This window comes from Schistocerca piceifrons, unplaced genomic scaffold (assembly GCF_021461385.2).
Source record: "Schistocerca piceifrons isolate TAMUIC-IGC-003096 unplaced genomic scaffold, iqSchPice1.1 HiC_scaffold_1302, whole genome shotgun sequence".
Classification (NCBI taxonomy): Eukaryota; Metazoa; Arthropoda; class Insecta; order Orthoptera; family Acrididae; genus Schistocerca; species Schistocerca piceifrons.
In genome coordinates this window covers 82,501-87,500 of record NW_025727128.1, presented here as the reverse complement: position 1 = coordinate 87,500, position 5,000 = coordinate 82,501, and the positions used below count along the sequence as shown (strand labels likewise).

Here is a 5,000-nt window from a genome sequence, read left to right as displayed (position 1 = left end):
GAGGAACTGCGGCGGATCGCTGGCTGGCATCGTTTATGGTTAGAACTAGGGCGGTATCTGATCGCCTTCGAACCTCTAACTTTCGTTCTTGATTAATGAAAACATACTTGGCAAATGCTTTCGCTTCTGTTCGTCTTGCGACGATCCAAGAATTTCACCTCTAACGTCGCAATACGAATGCCCCCGCCTGTCCCTATTAATCATTACCTCGGGTTCCGAAAACCAACAAAATAGAACCGAGGTCCTATTCCATTATTCCATGCACACAGTATTCAGGCGGGCTTGCCTGCTTTAAGCACTCTAATTTGTTCAAAGTAAACGTGCCGGCCCACCGAGACACTCAATAAAGAGCACCCTGGTAGGATTTCAACGGGGTCCGCCTCGGGACGCACGAGCACGCACGGGGCGGTCGCACGCCTTCGGCTCGCCCCACCGGCAGGACGTCCCACGATACATGCCAGTTAAACACCGACGGGCGGTGAACCAACAGCGTGGGACACAAATCCAACTACGAGCTTTTTAACCGCAACAACTTTAATATACGCTATTGGAGCTGGAATTACCGCGGCTGCTGGCACCAGACTTGCCCTCCAATAGATACTCGTTAAAGGATTTAAAGTGTACTCATTCCGATTACGGGGCCTCGGATGAGTCCCGTATCGTTATTTTTCGTCACTACCTCCCCGTGCCGGGAGTGGGTAATTTGCGCGCCTGCTGCCTTCCTTGGATGTGGTAGCCGTTTCTCAGGCTCCCTCTCCGGAATCGAACCCTGATTCCCCGTTACCCGTTACAACCATGGTAGGCGCAGAACCTACCATCGACAGTTGATAAGGCAGACATTTGAAAGATGCGTCGCCGGTACGAGGACCGTGCGATCAGCCCAAAGTTATTCAGAGTCACCAAGGCAAACGGACCGGACGAGCCGACCGATTGGTTTTGATCTAATAAAAGCGTCCCTTCCATCTCTGGTCGGGACTCTGTTTGCATGTATTAGCTCTAGAATTACCACAGTTATCCAAGTAACGTGGGTACGATCTAAGGAACCATAACTGATTTAATGAGCCATTCGCGGTTTCACCTTAATGCGGCTTGTACTGAGACATGCATGGCTTAATCTTTGAGACAAGCATATGACTACTGGCAGGATCAACCAGGGAGCTGCGTCAACTAGAGCTGAGCAGCCGGCCGCCCGGGAGTGTGTCCCGGGGGCCCGCGCGAACACGCAAGCGTCCGCTCAATCATTCTGCAAACAGGAGGAGGCTGAGCTCCCCTGCACAATACACCTCGAAACCCTCTCAGGTCCCGGCGGCGCGCAGCGCCGTCCCAAGTACTTGGTCGGGTTCGAGAGAGGCGCAATCGCCCGGAGTTAGGCGAGTAGACGCTTTCGGTGCGACCACCCGTGCTCCCAACTGAGCTTGCCGCTGCCGACAGAGGCCCGGGAGCGTGCTGTCGTGGCATTGCCGGCGGGAGACAACACGCGCCACCTACGGTGACCGGCAGCTCCAACGCCAGCGCCACAGAAGGACAAAAGCCCCACTTGGGTGCCGAAGCGAACTCTCCCAGCACAGCGCACGCGCCAACACATCCGCACAGCTGCGATACAAACCACCAGCGAGAACCGCTGGGGCGACCGAGCAGCAGACGGCGTCGCGGCGCCGAGCGCCGGGCGGCAGCGCATCCTCAACGCACACAGTCCTCAATCGGACCAGCACACTGAAGATGTCCACCGCGCTTCGCACCGGGCCCGCGAGGACCTACTTTGGCCGCACGGCGCCGCGCGCAGGGTGCGCCGGCGCGCAGCTGCGACGCCTGCCGCGTCCGTCGGCCGGCGCGCCTGCCACTGGCCGCCCCCACCAGCCGGCTGTAGCGCGTGCGCCCACGCACCGCGCGGCCAGCACGCCGGGAGGCGCCCCCTCACCGGCCGGGGACGGTCCCACCCAGCCACCGCCGCGTATCGCTTCACACCCAGATGCCGTTCAGTTTCGTCGGCATGGTGGGTATCGCTGGAACAACCGGTTAGTACCTCAACCTATCGTCGCCATCACCGATTCACCCCTAGCGAGAACAACCGCACCACAACAGGTTACCATTTGTTCATTTGCGTAACTTCACCAGAAAACGCAGGCGTCCATCGCCATTTGCAACTTCCACGATTATTGCATGCCTGTGTCAGGTGTCACGCCACACTACGTCTGCCCACATACACGCAACAAAATGTGCACGCCTAGACAATACGTGGAAGGTGGCCCCCGTACGTATGCGATGTCCATTGCTCGAACGACTGTCAACCGGCCTCTGTAGCATGTCGCAGATATGGAACGCGGTGCACCATGCCATCACGGTGTGTGAGGAGAGACGACTAGGTCCGAATACATCAACAGACAGCTCATGCTGATCGCCATCCACGGCGTCCGTTCCTCCCACACGTCTCTATGGCGTACCACACTGCAATCCAGCTCTCATAGGGAGACGACACGTAGCTGCGTGCACAATATTTGCACTGTATGGTCCGCCGTTTTTGGGCGCAGTCGTTGTACGGTCACACATGTGCCACGATGTATCATTCAGTACATAAGGACGAATGTGCAGTACAGATTGTGGTTTACGCGTACGACATTAGCGGACAGTTGACACAGGCCGCACCACAACGTAGCCTGAGTACGTCGCATGCGGAGGGCATTGAACATGCAAAGTTCTCACCAACCAGCTTGCAAAGGCAGGGGGCAAGGTGGGGACGTGGGGAGGGGCGGCATGTACGTCCTGCTGCCATCCACATTACAGTGTACAGCAGGAGCATGTGGAAAGTGAGCAAGACTTGCAAGGTGTTTAACATGAAGCGATACACAGGGGAGCGGGGAGTGCGAGTAGCGAACTATATTGCGAGGGTTGCGGGTGGGCAACACTACACTAATTGAACGAGTCGTATAACAATTACAGAGCAGGTTTAGGCGACAACGTGGGTTACGTTAGGCGACAACGTGGGTTAGGTTAAGGCACGACGTGGGTTAGGTTAAGGCACGACATGGGTTAGGTTAAGGCACAACATGGGTTAGGTTAAGGCACAACATGGGTTAGGTTAAGGCACAACATGGGTTAGGTTAAGGCACAACATGGGTTAGGTTAAGGCACAACATGGGTTAGGTTAAGGCACAACATGGGTTAGGTTAAGGCACAACATGGGTTAGGTTAAGGCACAACATGGGTTAGGTTAAGGCACAACATGGGTTAGGTTAAGGCACAACATGGGTTAGGTTAAGGCACAACATGGGTTAGGTTAAGGCACAACATGGGTTAGGTTAAGGCACAACATAGGTTAGGTTAAGGCACAACATGGGTTAGGTTAAGGCACAACATGGGTTAGGTTAAGGCACAACATGGGTTAGGTTAAGGCACAACATGGGTTAGGTTAAGGCACAACATGGGTTAGGTTAAGGCACAACATGGGTTAGGTTAAGGCACAACATGGGTTAGGTTAAGGCACAACATGGGTTAGGTTAAGGCACAACATGGGTTAGGTTAAGGCACAACATGGGTTAGGTTAAGGCACAACATGGGTTAGGTTAAGGCACAACATGGGTTAGGTTAAGGCACAACATGGGTTAGGTTAAGGCACAACATGGGTTAGGTTAAGGCACAACATGGGTTAGGTTAAGGCACAACATGGGTTAGGTTAAGGCACAACATGGGTTAGGTTAAGGCACAACATGGGTTAGGTTAAGGCACAACATGGGTTAGGTTAAGGCACAACATGGGTTAGGTTAAGGCACAACATGGGTTAGGTTAAGGCACAACATGGGTTAGGTTAAGGCACAACATGGGTTAGGTTAAGGCACAACATGGGTTAGGTTAAGGCACAACATGGGTTAGGTTAAGGCACAACATGGGTTAGGTTAAGGCACAACATGGGTTAGGTTAAGGCACAACATGGGTTAGGTTAAGGCACAACATGGGTTAGGTTAAGGCACAACATAGGTTAGGTTAAGGCACAACATAGGTTAGGTTAAGGCACAACATAGGTTAGGTTAAGGCACAACATAGGTTAGGTTAAGGCACAACATAGGTTAGGTTAAGGCACAACATAGGTTAGGTTAAGGCACAACATAGGTTAGGTTAAGGCACAACATAGGTTAGGTTAAGGCACAACATAGGTTAGGTTAAGGTACAACATAGGTTAGGTTAAGGTACAACATAGGTTAGGTTAAGGTACAACATAGGTTAGGTTAAGGTACAACATAGGTTAGGTTAAGGTACAACATAGGTTAGGTTAAGGTACAACATAGGTTAGGTTAGGTTAGGTTACACGTTGTTGTAAGGAAAGGTGTAGGGGGGGGCGGGGGCGGCAGGTTCGTTGATAGTGATTATAGTAAGTGAATGCTTGTGACATGATCAGATTTGTCACGTCAGGATGCACCTTTGGCTTATTAGAGGCGGCGCTCCAATTCTATGCTTGTGTCAGACCTGTGTCTTTGACTCATGTCATTGTTTGTGCGCTGTGACAGGAGGTACTATTGTGATGTTGGGTGCACCGTTGTATAGGACATGTGTGGGTGTTGGTGCCTGATCTGCGCAATGGTGGATGTCGAAAGGGTGGGATATTGTATTTTCCGCATGGACCTCCTGGTCTGGTTGTGATAGTGTGGATTGTGTAATGTGGCGGAGAGGATGCACTGGATGTTGTTCCATGCTGGTGCTTACATATTGTATGTGCGCCCGTTAGAAGCAGAGAGTGGTGCGTGATCAGAGTGGCTGGCTGACGTGTGGTTCCCATTGTGGGCAGACTCTTTCAGCATGTATACGGACAGTTGTATATATATTCTGTAGTTTGATGGCTCTGCATTGATTACTAATCAGCGCCGTGTGTACGGGTAATCTGGTTCCAGTCCAAAATGTTCCATCTGTGTACATTAGTGACAAAGACTCCCCTCATGCAGTGGGGCTCGGTCTGTTATAACTCTTCCGCGTAATATATTTGCCCCACGTTTTTGCGACTGCGAGTGCGA

General features: G+C 52.3%; 1 non-coding gene across 1 annotated transcript in view; it reads right to left on the bottom strand.

Moving 5' to 3' along the window:
• The window catches only part of LOC124731790, a 1,909-nt gene extending 752 nt beyond the window's left edge, over positions 1-1,157 (bottom strand). The window contains exon 1 of the ribosomal RNA XR_007008485.1: positions 1-1,157. This exon is cut by the window's left edge and continues 752 nt beyond it. This is a non-coding gene — a ribosomal RNA (small subunit ribosomal RNA).
• Between the last annotated feature and the right edge of the window lie 3,843 nt (positions 1,158-5,000).